Here is an 18,171-nt window from a genome sequence, read left to right as displayed (position 1 = left end):
TGCCCTGGAGCAGAAAGGCCTAAGGCAGTTTCACATGCAGAAAATCACACTGGCTTTTCTCCAGCATCCCCTGTACTCAGACACCCACAGATCTGCCAATGGATTTCCAGATTCAAAGCTGCTCTGCACTCAGATTTGGTCCCTTCTGCCAAGCTGCAACCTCAAATCATTCTGAAATTACAAATCTTCCAGCAACCCTTCTACAGTTCTAAGACAAATATCCAGACTTCAATAGGACCATCTGAATTCTCTGAGCTCTCGGATTTCTTGGCAAGGTTTTCATTCAGCTCATGGGACTCATTGTTCCTCCTGTTGGGATGATGGAAAAGAAAAACCTACACTTGGATGTCAAGAGACAAAAAAAACCCCAAAAAACAAAAATCCTCACCAAAATCAGACAACAGAAATGATTAAATAGGAAAATATTTTTTAAATATCTCAAGGTCAGATACAAAAGAAATAATGAACAGCAAATGCTTTCAGCAGGTGTCTTCTAACCAAATCTCATCTGGAGAGTTCTTTCCTGATCATTTTTGCAGACCCATCAGGTGCTGTATACACGTTGAACTATTCACATGATTTCAGCCCTCCATCCGAGAGTAGCTCAGCCTCATGAAGACACAATCCTAATTCCCCTAGAATGGGGCAGCACAGTGTAGTTGGTGTGACCAGGGTGCAGCAGAGAAAGAGAGTCCAGCTGCTCAAGCAGTCCAAACTCAATTAGTTTACATTAGTTCTTCCATCACTGCTATGTTACAGCCTGATTCAACAAACACAACATCTCTGAGTCAGTGGACAACCAGAATGAAAAGCCATTTTGCATAGCTCTCCCATGTACATAACAAGGTTATATAAACAGCCATTAGTCTGCTCTTAAACTAACCATCAATTATTTTTTTTTTGCCTGAAAATGGGCAGAGAGGGCATGAGATGAATCATACACGTACACGAGCCTTCCTCCAAACCTCTGTGCCAATTGAAATTACTTAGAAGCCAAGCTGGCATCAGAAAATTGTTTCTATCAGTGTCGGGCCACAGCCAGCTGTGGTTTCCTGTCCACCTTGCAGGAGTTTCCAAATCACTCAGTTCAGTACTGCTCCTGGTGAGCAGGAGGTGTATGACTTAGGAAACAAGATCTTCCCCCCCTCCACCTCTGAATGTGCTTTGACTCTTTCCTGTGAAAGGACACACGTTACTTGTTACTGTCCAGAAGCCTGGGAACACATTCAAAAGAGATACAAAACCAAAAAAAATCCCCCTAGCCTTATATGAATCTCATTTATCTTGTCAGCTTTTCAGGGAAACATTTGAGGATCTTTGTACTGTGCCTAGCAAAAGGCATCCTTTCAGCTTTCTTTCAACTCTTTAAGAAGTAAAATGTGTTTAGTAACAGTCTCACTGAAGCTATTCAATCAAGAAACCCATCTTAACCACAAATAAAGCACCAGAACAGGACCCAGGAGGCCTTCTCTCTGTCCCACTCTGCTGTCAGTCCAGAAGGGCACAACCCCACTGTTGGGAACCCGACAGATGGACATGGTGCATGGCTTCTCAGACACAGCACAACAGTAGTGTGCCTCTCAAGCACTCACCACCAAGGCACCCCCAGAAAGCCAGAAGGCTTCTCCTCTCTCACCCCTGTCTTTAAGAAAAAAAGCCAAATGCTGTCCATTACCTTCCTACAGTAAAACATTGCTGCCCAGCTTTCACAGATGGAGCCTTGTCCTCTGCACAGACCCTAGCATGAGCGATTCACGCAGTCACAACCCATGCATGTCATTCACACAAGCTGCCAAGAAGCTCAGAGCTTTGAGAGAAGGTTAGGGCTGACTTACACTCTGCTCTTGGGAAGGTCTACCTAAATGTCTTGTAGAAACAGTACGCAAGGATAAGCACATACAGGCTCTGTATGGAAAAATAAAACAACAACAAAAATCTCCAAAGAAGTTAACTGTGTTTTGAAGGCTTGCTTTGTGTTTTGCCTTGTCCCCTTTATGGAAATTTGGAAGGATTTTTAACCTTTCTCCCATTCCCTGATCTTTGGTGTTTTGATATACTGGGGTCCGGACCCAAATGATTGTTGTTACAGTCCAAACCACAACATACTGATATTTGGAAGATTGAAGTTACTCTGATTTTAGTTTGCTCAGCCTTGGTGTCAGTGGAAGGCTGTGCTTGAAGCAGGAGCGCTGTTGTTCTGACATGCAGTCAGTAATAACACCAACCACAAAAGACGCAGAGTAGGGTATCTGGTCAGTGGTGCAGCTCTTCACATGTGGTGCAGGAGGTCTGCAGAGGTTACTCTGCCAGGCTGTATCGCAGGCAGGGATCTGAGGCTGAAGAGACTCCTGTTAAATTTCAGAGAGTTCCTGGTGGTGCCTGAATAATTTTCTGGTTGGAGAGGCTGTGAGGAAGGGAAGGAAGGAAAGAGATTTCCTTGCAGAGCTAAAAACTAGACATGTTCAGCATTACTAATGTTCCCTATTGGTCTAGGAAGCCCAATACTGCCTAGACGAAGCTGCTGGGGGCTTTGTGCATAGACCCAGTCTCTTGGGCTTCACTCTCAACCCCCTTCCCTCCGAGATCATGATTAACTCTATGGGTCAGGCTTAAATTTTAGACAGTTATCATTAGGAATTTGTCCCACTGTGAATTGTAAGTTTTCTGTCCTTAGTTATTTCCCTACAGTTTTCCTGGGAATGAGACTTTCCTGTGAAGCCCTCTAGGATTTGACAGAGCTCTTCACCAACACTGCACAGGCTTTGCTGTGCAATGCAGTCTTGAAAGGACAAGGAGGTTGAAGGCTGAGGTCACTTAAGCTTCATTCCTGTTCCTCCAAGAGATTCTGAACAATCTTTGAGGGTTTTTTGCTAGCTACATCCCCTGTGTGGCAAAATTGGGAGGGGATGATCTGGCTTCGAGCACTTTTTAAAAAGCTTGAGGACTAAGAGCATTAGCTTCTCCACGCTGGCTAAAAAAAGGCCTGCTAAACCCCTTGAAACCAACTGAGGAGCAGAGCAGAGTTAATCCTGGAAAAAGCTCACAGTAGCTCAGTGACGCACGGCCACGCAAAGGTAGAAGAGTGTTGCTAGTGATCTACTCAAAGAGGACTAGGAGAAGCTGCAGCTAAATTTTGGGGTGTGGGTCATCCCTCAGGGCTGCCTGAGTGAAAACGAGGGCTGCAGCTATGAAGCTTCTCACACTGCATCTTTAACATGTTGCTATTCTTTGTGTAAGATTTTCTCTGTTGGGAGTTTTTGACATGTTTTCTATCTCTCTTCTGAATTCAGGCTCATGGAGGACAGCCAGGAAGCACAGACACAAATGCTTTCTGCTTTGCAAGGGCTGTGAGCTCTAGTCTGTGCTACAGCTGGAGTAGTATTACCACTACTCTTTATTTTGCAGGGGTACAAACAGCACCTGTGTACCTGAAACGAGACTAAGGTCTCCCTCTTTGTTCCAGACACTGTACTTCCAAGGAATAAAATCTCCATTTTAACTGTATAGTTTAAGCATCAGAAAACATATTTAAAGTTGTGATGGCATTCTGACTGGATTAAACATACTTGGGTGAAACATCTTCCCTTCATTTAAGGTGTAAGAGGCCATAAGCACCTTTATTAAATTAGCTTGCTGAGGAAATAGCACCCTTCAGCCAAAACATGGGTTCATCTCAAGGTCTAGATGAAAATGTCTGAAGCTTCTAAGGAATCTAAATTGCATGGAAAGATGAGGTTCCCTAAGTATAGTTTTAAGAGAAGGCTTTGTCTCTGTTGAACGCAAATGCACAAGAGAAAGAAAAAGATGCACATGCAGGAAAAATTAAAAAAAAAAAAAAAAAAAAGAAAAGAAAAGAAAAGGAGGAAGCAGAAAGAAAACCTCAGAAAGGGATACGGAATTGCTGGTGGCAGGACCCAGAGAAATATCTGAGAGAATAGATGTTCAGAGTCTGAAAAGGGCTTGGAAGTTTGGCAAAGAGGGCTACTGACTGCTGTGTGCTTCCCTTGAGATCAAGGTCTTTGGGCAGTCCCTCTAAATTAAACGAATTGCATCCAGGAAGAAACTGTCATTAATTCCTTTAATTGAATCACCCCAAAGCTTTGCTAGTGGCTTGAGTTACAAAGAAATTATACATCTTAGAATAGAAATACACCACTTTTGCTCATTTCTAACATACTTCAGTTCCAACATTGAGTTCTCAACAGGCAAACAAAGTGTTGGAAATGAAAATTATTTTCTACAAATTATACTGCTGCAATATAGTGCTGATAGGACAGGGGGTAATGGCTTTAAACTGAAATAGGTTAGATTTAGATCAGATATTCAAAGAAATTCTTTACTATGAGGGTGGTGAAGTGCTGGCACAGGTTCCCCAGAGAAGTTGCGGCTGCCCCACCCCTGTCAGTGTTCAAGGCCGGGTTGGATGGGGCTTTGGGTAACCTGGTCTGGTGAAAGGTGTTCCTGCCCATGGCAGGAGGCTTGGAACTAGATGATCTTAAGGTACCTTCCAACCCTAACCATTCTATGATTCCATAACAAAAATCTTCCATGTGTCATACTGTATGTTATCAAAACTGTGCCAGACAACCTGAATTTCAAATTCTAGGTAACTTATCACACCTCTGTTTTGGTTTCTTTCAATTTGGTTTTGGTTTCTTTTAAGTAGTTTCTGTTGCTTTGCTGTAGAAGGATGACAGCCAGTTAAAGCCTGCAAGAATCAGGCAAACATTATCCTCCTTATACAAACATCACTGAAATCCTCTGATGCTGTTTGTTCCTTGACATGGTTTCCACAGGGGCCCCTCCCTCAAGTCCTTGTTTAATTTTCAGATTTGCCCTGGAACCAAATTATTCAATTATGCTCTGACCCCATGAGATTTTGCAAAGGCAGCTTAAGTGCAGCATTTCCAAACTCCAATGTGGCAAGACACAAGGTGTCCTCTTTAATGTGTCAGCAACCTGTCCCAGCTCTCCATAGGTAATCAGGAGGATGACGACTCTACAGCTCAGCTAATGGAGCTCTTAAGGATTTCAGATATCTTACTGACAAGCTAAGAGGTGTCAAGTATTTCTTCATATGTCACTTTGCCGTAAATATGATAGCCTAAGTAATTACAAGCTGGCATTAACTCCCTTACTAGGCTGACAGCTATAAAAAAGCTGGAGCTCTGGCCAGGGTCTTGGAAGAGATCCCTCTTTTGCTGCTGTTTTGCTGCTGTCCTTAGTTTGGACACAAGATCTGAGGAGGCAGGGTAGTCCTGACTCTCTCCACCTGCAGCATCATGAAGAGCACAGCCTCTGTGTGACATGGGCGAAGAGAAACTTCATCTGAATATGCATGACACTGTCTTTTCAGCTGTCCAGGCAGCTTCTTTTGGATCATTTCCAGGAGAAATCACATGTTGAAAAGGAAAAAGCAAATTCTAGTGCTGATACGAGTATCTGATCAATGCCAGTACTTGCTAGTCAGATGAGAGTTAAACACTATGTCCTCCACTCTTCTCATCCTTTCTCTACTGTAAATCAAAACCAACTTTCCTGAAGCCATGAAGTGTATACTGAAACAAAACAATCTATCAGACTGAGAAATCACATCTGTTCTTTCCCCAAATAAATGGCCATGTGCTTCCCTTCCCCCTCTATGGCAATGAGCTGATTTGATAGGCATCTAACCTGTGTCACTCTCCTGTCGTGTTCTTCACATAGCGAGATTTCTTCTACTTCTCCTCTATGCTGTTCTGTTCTCTAATATGATGACAAGGCAAAGTGTGGAAGTGGGTGTGAAAAAATCCTGAGGCTGTTTTCATTAACATGGAGAAAAGATTCAGAATAACCCTGTTTCTTGGAAGGTTTGAGAGGGAAAAAAGAAATATCAGAAAAACATTAATAGCACTTATTCTTTTGTTTTAAATCAGATCTGATGCATCCAGACCAGTTGAGAACTTCAAACTTGGTTATAGGGCTATAGTCCATAGACTCTTTTCACCACTGTGGTAAGGGGCTCATTTTCTTGAGAGAGATGCGATGGGAGTTTTCCTAGGGTACACAGAAGTTTTACCTCTTCCTCCCAAAGGAGGAAATATTCATGAGCTGCATCTGTAGGGCTGATACTGCAACACTAGCACACAGTGGTTTTGTTTTTCCTGCCTGAGTTGCATGATGCCTCATGACTTGAGAGCTCGGGTACAGCCTTGCCCATTCCTAAGGACCCCACTGCTGTGGCTGGCTTGTATTTCAAGGTTTGGCCACTGTTATGCTGCAACTGCCCCATCCTGCTCAGGAGCACGTCCTCCAGCCCTCAGTCCGGGCCACACTCTGCCCTCTTTGCTGAGGCTGCTGGCCTCTGTGGTGAGTGATTTTTCGTCAGACATGAGAGGCTTGGAACCACACAGATCCTACTAGGATGGGCAGCCAGAGGCTTTTGTTAATTACTCTTGCATGCTTCCTTGGAAAAGCTGCAGCACACAGGCAAGGCACTTATTTTATTCCCAGGCTAGCCAGAGGCTAGCCAGAACACACAGGCTCAGGAATCTGACCAGCATGTTTAAAATGAACAAATTCACTCCAGACTCTGCATGCTAATTAGAATCTACTTACTAGTAAAAGAACAGCTTTACTAGAAATAGGACTGATAGTATCCCTCTCACTGGGTTAATCAGCTGTCATCTGGTCACCAGAATAAGCAAGCAGATCTTCAGATTGGTGATGGGTTCTTTTGCAGATATGACCCTGATTTAATATTGTAAACAGAAGGAAATTCCTTTAGGAATTCTAGTTTATTGGATAAGCCAATAATCACTGGTCACCACCAACTCAGACCGGTTTGAGCAATTTACCAAAAAATTCAGATGTATGCACACCTGGTCCATTCTATGTCTATCTGTCTCCCCTTATCACTATCATCTCACAAATAGCACAGAATATGCACCAGGGCAAGATCTTAATGCTCTTGTTAAAACATAACACTTAATCATTGTCAGGCAGATAACCAAAGCCCACTGCTGAGGATACAGTGCACTTTTAAAAGGACATAAACAATTTAGCACAAATGAAAAATAAATCTGGCCTGTCTTAATAAAGACCTCATAAATGCACTCGTGAATTACAATGAGGTATATGGAGCTGGGGGGGAACATACCACTCTAATACGGATTTTTTCATCTGTGGTGTTGTCTCACTTAAAACAAATAAGGGGGGGGGGGAACTATGCCAGGTTACAAATGCGAAAGAGAACCAAAATTCTTAGCAGTAAATTCTCTCTTTCAAAATCAAGAAATATCCTTTTTGATGCTAAATGGTGTGGTTTAACCTCCCTGGAGGTGCACATAAAAACATACATAGGAGAAGAGGCTACTCACTGTCCCTCCACCTTTGTGCATTTTAAATACAGACATTCATACTTGCACATAGATAACCCTCTGTGTGTGTGTGTTTTTTGTAATTCCTGAGGTATGAGAGTTAGTGCTTCCCACAAGAAAGAGCAGTACCATCAGTCAGCCTCTCAAAAGTTTCTTGTGCCTGTATGAATTGTCACAAGGGAGGGAATCATGGCCCTACACAAGCAAGATTCCAAGTAACTCCTGGAGCCGTTTCTTTTTCCTTTCATGCTGGAAGGACAATGGAGAAAGGTTGTCCACTTTCGTAATAGGCATCAGTACTATCAAGCAGCATAATCACTGCAGGGAAAAGTATCTAGACTTTTTGGAAAGTCAAAATAGGTCTGTAAGAAAGAAACCACGAGAAACTATCCTAGGGAATGCCAGCTCCATTTCTTGAGTGGTGCTCAGCCCAGTTGCACACCACCAGTGCCTCATCTCCGTACAGGTTTTGTCTCTCCATCCAGCAAAGCCACAGGAATATTTTTGCTAGGTTCTGCCCTCCAAATCCTAGTTCTTCCTTCATACAAAGCAGTTGGCAATGATTCTACACTTTGATCTACATTTGCTCACAGCATCAAGCCTTTTCTTCTAGGATCTCTGCAGTCAACCCTCTGTTGCAACAGAAGTATGATCCTCAATAGACGTGAAACTCTCAGGTTTTAATAATCACATCATCTACTCCTGTTTCAAACAGATGTAGGTGGTGTTTTCAAATGGGCAAAATATTTTGGTATGGCAAAGCTTTGCAGAGAGCTATTGTACGCAGGGGTAGGTACCTCCTGGTGCCAGAGCAAAAAATTAGGTAGTTTACATGCAAAGTCTCCCTGGAGCAATGAAAGAGCAGATAAAAAGTGAGAAAAGGAAACGTTAAAGCTTAAATTTATTGCATAACATTAAGTATGCATCTCCAGACTTTGACTGAGTTCAATGGTAGGAGGAACAGGTTCTTCTTCCAAAATTTACCAAATATTCGCTCTTCTTTCAATGCAACTCTCTAGCTGATCTAAAGCTTCATTCAAATACAATATTCTAGGCTTGCTAAAGAAGCTTATGTTAAGGGTTTTTTTGTTTATGTACTTCTCATGACCTGTGTCATTTTCCCACATATGTCTGTTGCTTCATCTTGACCGATGTGCAGCTGCAAACATTATGTGCCAAAAATATCCTGGCTTCTTTTGCAGTGAAGGTAACATGAAATAAAGTTATTGCACTGCAGCTCTCTCCAATTTGACATGACAGATTTTTGTCTTTTGCATTTGTTTGCATTTGTCCCTTTTACCCGCTCATAGAAAACAAACATACAGTATCGTCACATTTGGTAAGAACATATAAAAGGAGACTTTACCAGAATTAGCACATTGTCTACAGAAACACACAGTCCCTGTGTATCGCTTCTTAATGGAGTAGACCCAGTGGTGTAGTAGTTCTGGGGAAATAACCCATTTTTTAGCTATTGATGAGGAAGTGTGAAATAAAAAAAAAGAGTTCTTTTCCAGTGGGAAATATGAAACTAATTATTTTTTCCCTTAAGACCACACATAGGCAATAACAACGTTTCATGAGAAGTATTTTCAAATAAATAAATATTGTGAATCAACCCCTCCGCCTCAAACCAACTCTGAAGACTGAATCTCACAAACAAATTTGGCCTTAGAGATTTCAGGTCCAGAAACAAATCCAGGATTTAAAATGGTCAGAAAGCAGTGCTAATTTTGTCACTTCTGAATAAAATTTCTTTTGCTTGTAGCAGCATCATTGTTTAGGATGCCCCCTAGATAGCAAATGATGTGCTTTAAGAAACTTCAATTTCTACCAGATCTACAAGTTAGCCCACTTTAAGCCCTGGAATTAACTACAGACAGCAGGAGCAACCTGCATATCAAAGGGAATAATATGGTCCTTAGAAACTGAGAAAAGGAAATGGGAACCTTTCAAATGAAAGGGAGAGAAGAGACCAACATCTCTCTCATTCCTCATTAACGAGCAAAGTGAACAAGCTTCTTTTAGAAAGGACAGATTTTCATCAAATTAGTTAACTGAGCAAAAAAATTTAACAAAGACTAGGAAGCTGCATGGGCTATATTTCAAGCTGAGAAATATAAAGACAAAACACCACCACCTAATTCAGTTCTCCCTCATTTTTGAGAATATGGTGTAACGTACTTGTTTTTCAGAAATGAAAGAAATCAGCGAATCTGTGTATGATGGCATTGGTGGCAGGCATCTGAAAATTACTGGAGGAAGCACCAGGTAGGATTTATAATGAATAATGTTAGAATTTAATTTTGTCTTTACAAACTTAGAGGTGAAGTAGACAGGATAAACTTCTTTAGAGAAGCCCAGCAAGCAGATAGCCTGGACTTACCCACATACTGCACCTCTCAGGGTGGCTAGTTCAAATTAAATCATTAGCTGAGAAGGAATAATCCTGGTAGGTTCAGAAAACCGGATTTAAATTTGGCCTGCTAGCAAAATTTTGAATGTATTTACTTTGGATTCCATTTCTCAACCCATATTAAAGCTCCATAGCATAATCAATTATGGGCTTATTGCAAAGTACAGTAGGATTCAATCTCCAGGAATGCCTCAGGGTATGTCTTAGAAGAACGATAAAACTAACAGTAATGGGTCTACAGCTTCTAAGGCTAATTTCCACAGTTACAAATTTTATAAATAAATAGAAGGAATGTCAACTCTCAGTCACTCAGCTTGAGGTCTCTCATGCTGACAATTCCTCTCTTTTCAGATACTCTCCCGTTTCTCAGATATATTCCTTTTTCTGTTCCAAAGCCCCTGTGATTTGTTCAAAGCACTCACATTCCTACCTTTTATATCACTAAATGGAGCAAAGAACTAACACATCCAGGAATATAGAGCAAGCACAGAAGGGGATAGCAGCCTCACTAGTCTTGAAGTTGCATCTCAAGGAACAATCATACCACCCATGACTATGATTTCATGAGATCTCAAACTAAGCAGCATGAGACATGCAGCAAATGGAATAAAGGCTGCCTTGGAAAATTCAAGAGCTATGGGTAGTGGCATTTGTTGTTTTGCAGTAGTTTCTCTTCAGTAGGCTAGATGACACAAGAAGAAAGACTCCCAAACTCGGTTGCTGTCTGCTGAAGTTCGTGAGATTATTTATTTCATATCATGTGAAGAAAAAACATGAGAAGCATTCTGCCATTGGAGTTGTGTTTCCCACTGGACACTGCTGAGTTCCACTACCAAGCATGATTATAATCAATTACATTGTGTGGTGTCCCACCAGCAGGCGAATTTCAGCAGAGACTGATGTTTGCCCATCAGTCTGTGCAGGACTTTGCAGAAGGGCATGCAGGGGGAGGCCAGAAACTCTGCTGGGAACAGTGTTCTTTGCTCAGCAACAGTGGTGCCATGCTATAGGGCAAGGCTACCCTGGCAGCTACCCCTGGCACATCAGGGGTGCCAATCAAGACCAAGTTCCTGAGCAGGAAGAGATTGGATCCACCTGATCAGGTGGGACAAAGCACCTTTGTCAACAGGCTCACTCAACCTGGTGAAGAGTACATTATACTAGGACTGGAGTGGGAGAGAGATTACCTGAAATCAAGTCAGGAAGTGGTAGAACAGGATGGCAAGCAAGGGTTACAGGGTAACAAGAGAGGAACCCCTTTTAAACAGAAGAAAAAAAACATTTTTTACTATAAGGGTGGTTGAACAGGTTGAGCAGGTTGTCCAGAGGGTTTGTGGAGTCTCTATCCCTGGAGATACCCCAAACCTGATCAGACATGCTCTGAGCAACCTGTTGTAGGTGACCCTGCTTTGACCAAGGGGACTGGGACTAGACAATTTCTAGTCTGAAGCAAAAAGAGGTGCCTTCTTGCTTCAACTATTCTGTGGTTCAGTCTTTCCTCTCCCTCCACTCCTTCCTGCATCTCTTTCAAACATGTTGTCTCACTGTTTCACACGTCAGTGCAGCTCTTCTCAGAGGTGCCAACACATACAAAAAAGTGTATGGCACTGCTACCTGATGGTGTGGTTAAAACTCCAACAGCATTTTGTCAGTTAACGTTTCCAGTGTCCTTATCCTAGGTGAGATTGCACTGGGACCAATGAGTCTAGAGACAGCAGAGGAAAATATACCTCATTACTTTGGAATCCTCCATTAAAATGTAATCTGTTGTACGTTGTTATAAATTTTGTCAACAAATATTGGCCTTAAAGGATAAGATTAAAAACCATGGGGAAATAACATGCAGTTGAAATGACCAATAAAAGCATACCAATATCCACACAATCTTCAAGATCTAATACGATCTAATAATAGAAGATCAACCTGGAAACCAAGACTGTCTAAAACCTTGCCTCTGCTGCTCCCTTGGCTGTCTAACCTCACACAAGTCATTTGATCTTTCCATAATATCACTTTACACACACAGTACTACTTGCTCCTACACCTAGCTGTGAAATGGGGTTTGAAACAATTAACTACCCACACTTCTTATTTGATGACAGAACTAATAAGTTCCTTTGTGTATGAAGAATTCTAATGCTGCTATTGCCATCAGAGTATTCCTTCTAGACAGTAACTGCATTTTATAAGAATACTAATACTGTTTCTAAGCAGTCACACAATGGATGTCTCATCACATACAAACATCATCATGCTTTGTATTGGATGTTTACATAGGAGAAGGGAAACTTTTGGGGGTCATTCCAAAATTCTCCCTCATTGAGAAACCCCTGGACAACATCATGCTTGCTGCCAAATTCTTAAGAGAATTTCAGCCAGGTTTAGAGTCACTGGCTGTCCCCCCTCTCCCTTCACGATCTCCCCCTACAATCGCCCTTCAATGACCATGGCCACCCGTCATCTCCCTTCAAAATCTTCCTTCATGGCTGCCCCTCCTTTCCCTTAATGATCTCCCCTCATGACTGCCCCTTCTTTCTCCTCATGATCTCCCCTCATGACTGCTCCTCCTCTCCCTTCATGATCTCCCCTCATGGCCGCCCCTCCTTTCCCTTCATGATCTTCCCTCATGGCCGCCCCTCTTCTCTCATGATTTCCCCTCATGGCCACCCATCCTCTCCCTTCATGATACCTCCTCATGGCTGCCCTTTCTTTCTCCTCATGATCTTCCCTCATGGCTGCCTCTCCTTTCCCTTGATGATCTTCCCTCATGGCCGTCCCTCTTCTTCCCTCATGATCTCTCCTCATGGCTGCCCCTCCTCTCCTCTCCTAATCTTCCTTCATAGTTGACCCTTGTTTCCCCTCGCAATCTTCCCTCATGGCAGCCTATTCTGTCCCCTCGCAATCTTCCCTCATGGCAGCCTATTCTGTCCCCTCATGATCTTCCCTCATGGCTGCCTGTCCTGGGTTCAGCAGTAGCAGTCATTTTTCTCCTTCTTAGTAGCTAGTGCAGTGCTGTGGTTTTGACTTTCAGCCTGGGAACAGCACTGATCACACAGATGTTTTTAGTGGCTGCTCAGTACTGCTCAGTCTGGCCAAGGACTTGGTGAGTCTCGTGCTCTGCCAGGGAGGAGGGGAAGCCGGGATGAAGCAGAGACAGGGCACCTGACCCAAACTGACCAAAGTGAGCACGTCATGATCACTATATAAACTGGGGGAGTTACCCAGAAGGGTTAGATCACTGCTCGGTCGGGCTGGGTATCAGTCGGCTGGTGGTGAGTGGTTGTATTCTCTCCCTGTGTTGTTTCCCTTATCATTATTATCATTGGTGGTAGCAGCAGTGATTTGTGTTATACCTTAGTTACTGGACTGCTCCTATCTCAACCCATGGGAGTTATAATCTATCGATTCTCCTCCCCATCCCTCTGGGAGCAGGGGGAGGAAGTGGTGGGGGAGTGAACGAGCGCTGCATGGTTCTGAGTTATGGCTGGGCTTAAACCACGACACTGCCCCACCTCTCCTATCATGATTTCCCCTCATGCCTGCCCCTTCTGTCCCCTCATGGTCTTCTCTCATGGCTGCCCCTCCTCTCCCTTCATGATCTCCCTTCAAGGCTGCCCCTTGTTTCCCCTCTCAATCTTCCCTCATAGCTGCTCCTTCTGTCCCCTCATGATCATCCTTCATGGCTGCCCCTCCTCTTCCCTCATAATCTTCTCTCATGCCGCCTCTTCTTTCCCCTCACAATCTTCCCTCATGGATTCCCCTCCTCTCCCCTCAAGGTATCCCCTCATGGCCGTCCCTCCTGGAAGGAGGATGCATGAGTATTTCATGTGGCTTTTCAGTCTGTTAGCCTGCTGGATAGCCTTTTTGGCTTTATTTTCAGCAGAACCCCACAGGCTGTTAATTGCTTAGTGGTACCTGCTCCCCATTCAAGCAAACCTAGCTCACCACTAGTTCTGGTAGGCCAACAACTGCAGGAAAAGCACCCATTTGCTTTTTCCTAGGTGTAATTCACCCTGAAATGCCAATAAGAAATTTTTACATGGAAGGATGCAGAATGAAGCAACTTTTCTTGGTATCATTAATGCTGTTGTAAATTCTGGCCTCTGTTGTTCCACTTGTGGTGCACAAAGACTGTCATTTTTCCAGGAGCTCAGTGTTACCCAGAATAATTCACTTTCAAAAGCTGCAACTGCCCTGACAGGCTGGCAGGACTAAGAGGAATAAAGATTGAATCACCAAATTGCAGGGGAACTGCAGGCAGGGTCAGTCACCTATATATGTATGGGACGACTGTGAGAGGGAGACACAACACAGGACAACATGGTGGTCTCTTGGGTCTTTAATATGTCTCTCATGTGGAGTGTTGTAGCACTGAACAATATAGGCCTTTTAATTAGAGGTGGAGACAGATACCTCATGCATCCATGCCAGAAATATCCAACCTGCCTGTTTTAAATAGCTTTTCATCCATGGCCGAGCTCTTTAAACTTTCTCCTTTTATTAAAACAGCTCAACTGAGACCATTTTAATGTGCCCCCATCTAGTTATTTTATTGGAAAATATTAAATGTGTGGACCAGATGAAATTAAATGCTTTGAAAGTGGAAATCAAGCAGTACTTTCAGTTTTTAAAAGCAGCTTCCCCTCCTTGTGCTGATGCACTTAATATTATCCTCTTATTTAAGACCTATTGTTTGAGCTAAAATTGTGAATAACACCTTAATGGGCACGAACAAAGGAAATGATAAGTAAGAAAAATACAGCTCATTAAAGAGAGTGTGATTAAAAGGATAAATGGACTTCTAAAGGCTTGGGACATTTTTCTCTGGTTATTAACCAATCTTCTTAACATTCTTTCCATGATGTGCCAAGGATAGAATAAAAGCATGAGAAGCCAAAGATAGCATGTCCTCCCCAGCTGCCGAGACCAGCAGGTCACCTCCAGGGGCAGGCTGAAAGGGAGGCACAGAACAGACCACTTCTATCTTGAGCACAGAAGTCATGTCTGTTTTGTGGAAAAGACCAAGCTGTTACAGATGCCACTTTCCAGACTGGCATGTCCTAGCTGAAGGCTTAGCCTGGATGGTTAAGCCTCATGCATGGGAGTCAGCTGACATCCTCACAACCATTTGGGCAAGTTAAAGCCCATAACCAGAAAGACAGCAGTGCCCATATGCCTCTTGCCAAGCCAGGTAGACAGCCAGCCTTCAAAGTACTTAAAATTTCAGGTGAGACTAGCTAAGAGAAGAGGGGGCTTTAGGACAGTAGTTGGCAAGAAACTAATTCCTCAAGTGCGTACACTGAAATTTTCTTTTGAGCCATGATTAAAATACCTCCTCCTGGTTCTCACTGAAGTACTGCGTTTTAGGGCCCATCTGACACTAAGGTCATTCATAGAGGACAGGAACAATACTGTTATCACAGACACAGGACTGTCACCACAATGGTATTAACAGCTGTGGTCCAAGCCCTGTGTCAGGGTGTATACAAGCCCAGTATGGGAATATAACCGTGCTCCTTATCCCCAGCAAAAGCTGCCCCTGACTGGGCTGCCCTTCTGTCAAGAGCAAGCACTGATGGAGTTGTCTGGACATTCAAAGAGTTCTCCTACCCCAAACAGGCATTCTCCTTGGCACAGCTTTAAAATAACTTGCATATCAATCGTTTGCCGCACCTGGTGCAGAACAGCCCTTTCTTTGTAACTAGATGTGTGTGATACGGTGGTTGCAGTGGGATCCCAGTGCATTTTTGTGGTTCACATCATGCAAAGGCTGAGAAACATTCCTCTAGGCAAAAACACAGTTCAAGAGCTAGCAAAAAGGAATTCCCAGAGCTGCAGGGGGACAGAGGGGGACTACAGGATACAGAGTCAGTGAGGCAAAAGGAAATAGCCTAGTGTAATCAAGCTGTAAAGGCTGACTGTTAAAACATGCCTATCCCATCTACCTTGACAAGAGCACCAGAGTAAGCTGTACTAATTCAGCTGGGAGGGAGGTGAGGACTTCCTTAAAGGCAGCATGACAAAGACATGACACCAAAGCTGGCCTTTCATGAACCTGCTGCAAGATGCAGCAAATCCATTTTATACAGCCCTGCTGAATGGACAGCTGTGTATGTTCATATCACAGCACTCTCACAAGAAAAAAGGAAAAGAGACATATGGGAACAGTACTTCGCCCAAATTTTGGGTTGTTTCACATTTTATTTTAATGAACAAAGCAATAAAGACATAGTAGTACAAATAAAAAATGTAAAATATGACTTTGAGAAAAAATGTAAAATATGACTTTGAGTTGACCTAAAGAGGATATGGGATATGGACAATAAATAAAATATTTCTGAAACTAAGGAATAAATCTCGCTCTGGGAATTCTCAGGGAGGGGAAAAAGCATTCATAAAAATCCACTCCTCTCTGAGCTGCAGCCCTGAACCTCCCATGCACTAGATGGGAGACACTGATAAATCTAGGAGGCCAAACGTGCCAACCAGCTCATATGTTTTCAGTGAACAATGACAGGGAGCCAAATTGCTTTATTCCGATTAGTGAAAGTCCTCTGACTGCAAAATACACTGTGTGAAAAAAATATTGAGTTTTAGTTTGCTGACACATCAATTTAAGAGAATTATTGCTCTCACATAGAGGCCAAAGCATGTACCTCCCTTCATGTATGTGCAGAAAAAACTAATTGCCAACTTTTATATAGGGGAAAAAGGGGAGGGAGGGATGGCAACGGTATCTTTCAGACCTGTGGCAGCATGTTCTGACTCTCACGTGTTATCTCAGTGGTAAACTACTGGCGTTTTATTTTATTCCCATGGACAAAACAAGCTCTCCGTAAATAGCATAAGCATGACACACATTTTTTTAGCTGCCTTTTCTCTAGAGAAGTTTCCAGAAAGCTGTTTCATCCAGCTTCTGAGCCATAACGTCTCACAGATGGCAAAAGAGACCACTGATGAAATCCATGACTAGACTGTCTCCCGCTGCGGCTTAAATCTTGCTTTCCTTTCAGAATTAATTAGGGGGCAGTGGGGGAAGCTGGATGCCAAGGTGCTTGGGGTATGTTGCCATTTCAGTGCCTCGTCCAGGTGGTTTTTAAGCCCTGTCATGTGCTGGAGCTGATTCAATTATGCTATTTCCTGATTTGCCATGATGCTCCCCTCACTCAGAGAAAGGGGGGCTGCGAGTCCTACGCACGCTAATACCACTCAGACAATAGGCATGCAAAATTGATGTTCATGCAATATCTTTAAGTCTCCGGAGATTTGTATTTTAGCTATTGCACGAAATGCTTCGCTTCTATTGCCTTTCTCATTCACCTCTGTTTCCCAGCTCACTGTCTCATCTTCCATGTTGGCTGGGGCTCCTGACTGCTGCAGGTTCCTTCATTGCATATTCAGGAGATCTACTGGTGCAAAGCAACTCATTTTCACCACCTGAAATTCACACCGTGAAGGCAGAAATAATCAAATATTTTGAAAAAAACTGGTGAAGCGAAACACTGCACATTAATTATTATGATAGTTATAGGATAATTATTAATTATGCTTTCCAGCAATTCCTCCCTAGTATTTCGTTGAAATCTTCAGCTCGACACAGAAATTTGTATAAACTCTTCAAAAGCAGCATTTTACAATGAAACTATATAGTTTCCTCCTGGTTCTGCTGGAAGGTTTTTCTCTGCAATAAAATAAGGACTAGCCCTCCCTAGGATCAGAAAATAAGAATTTACACGGCTTACTACTCTGGTGCTACCTGTGCCAAAACCAGAAGAAGAAAGAAGAAACAAAAATGGGTTTTTCTAATCCCAGCTTTCTCTTATCCCCAGTCATTTTGCCACTTCTCCATTTTCTCACAGTGGACTGCCTTTGATTTGCTTTCACATGAAGGCCTAGCTGAAAGACAACTGTAAGAACAAAGAGGCCCAAACAGGAGAGGAGACTCTGGGGAGGTACCAGCCATGAGGATGAGGTGATGGCTTGGACCCGGCAGGGGAGACAAGAGGGTTGAGGAGGCTGAGGGCAGGGCAGTGTTGTGCACAGTCAATAGGCAAATGAGAGGCAATGGCAGAGAAGAGGGATGGAAATAAATGGGATATGAAAAGCAAGGAAAGGTGAGGGTAAGGACGTGGAGTCATGGGGTGTCTTATTGCCTAGCCAAAGGGAAGAAACCGAGAGAAGCAGGATGACCTGCCTGCATGAAGGAACAGCCATGCCAAGTGGAGCTCTTTCTGTGACTGCCAAGGCTGAGCCCTGGTCCATAGGGCTTGGTTAGATGTCCCTGCTGAAGGGCAGTAAGATCCAGGAAGGAAGTATGAAAATGACTTTAGGAAACATCTTACACCTTTCCGATGTATTTGAAAAGGGATGTGGGACACATACCCTCACAGCACACTT

This window comes from Neopsephotus bourkii, unplaced genomic scaffold, assembly GCF_033783945.1.
Source record: "Neopsephotus bourkii isolate Nb327-2 ecotype Australia unplaced genomic scaffold, CSIRO-AGI_Nbou_v1 NB_1763, whole genome shotgun sequence".
Classification (NCBI taxonomy): domain Eukaryota; kingdom Metazoa; phylum Chordata; class Aves; order Psittaciformes; family Psittacidae; genus Neopsephotus; species Neopsephotus bourkii.
Note: the sequence above shows the minus strand (reverse complement) of the source record.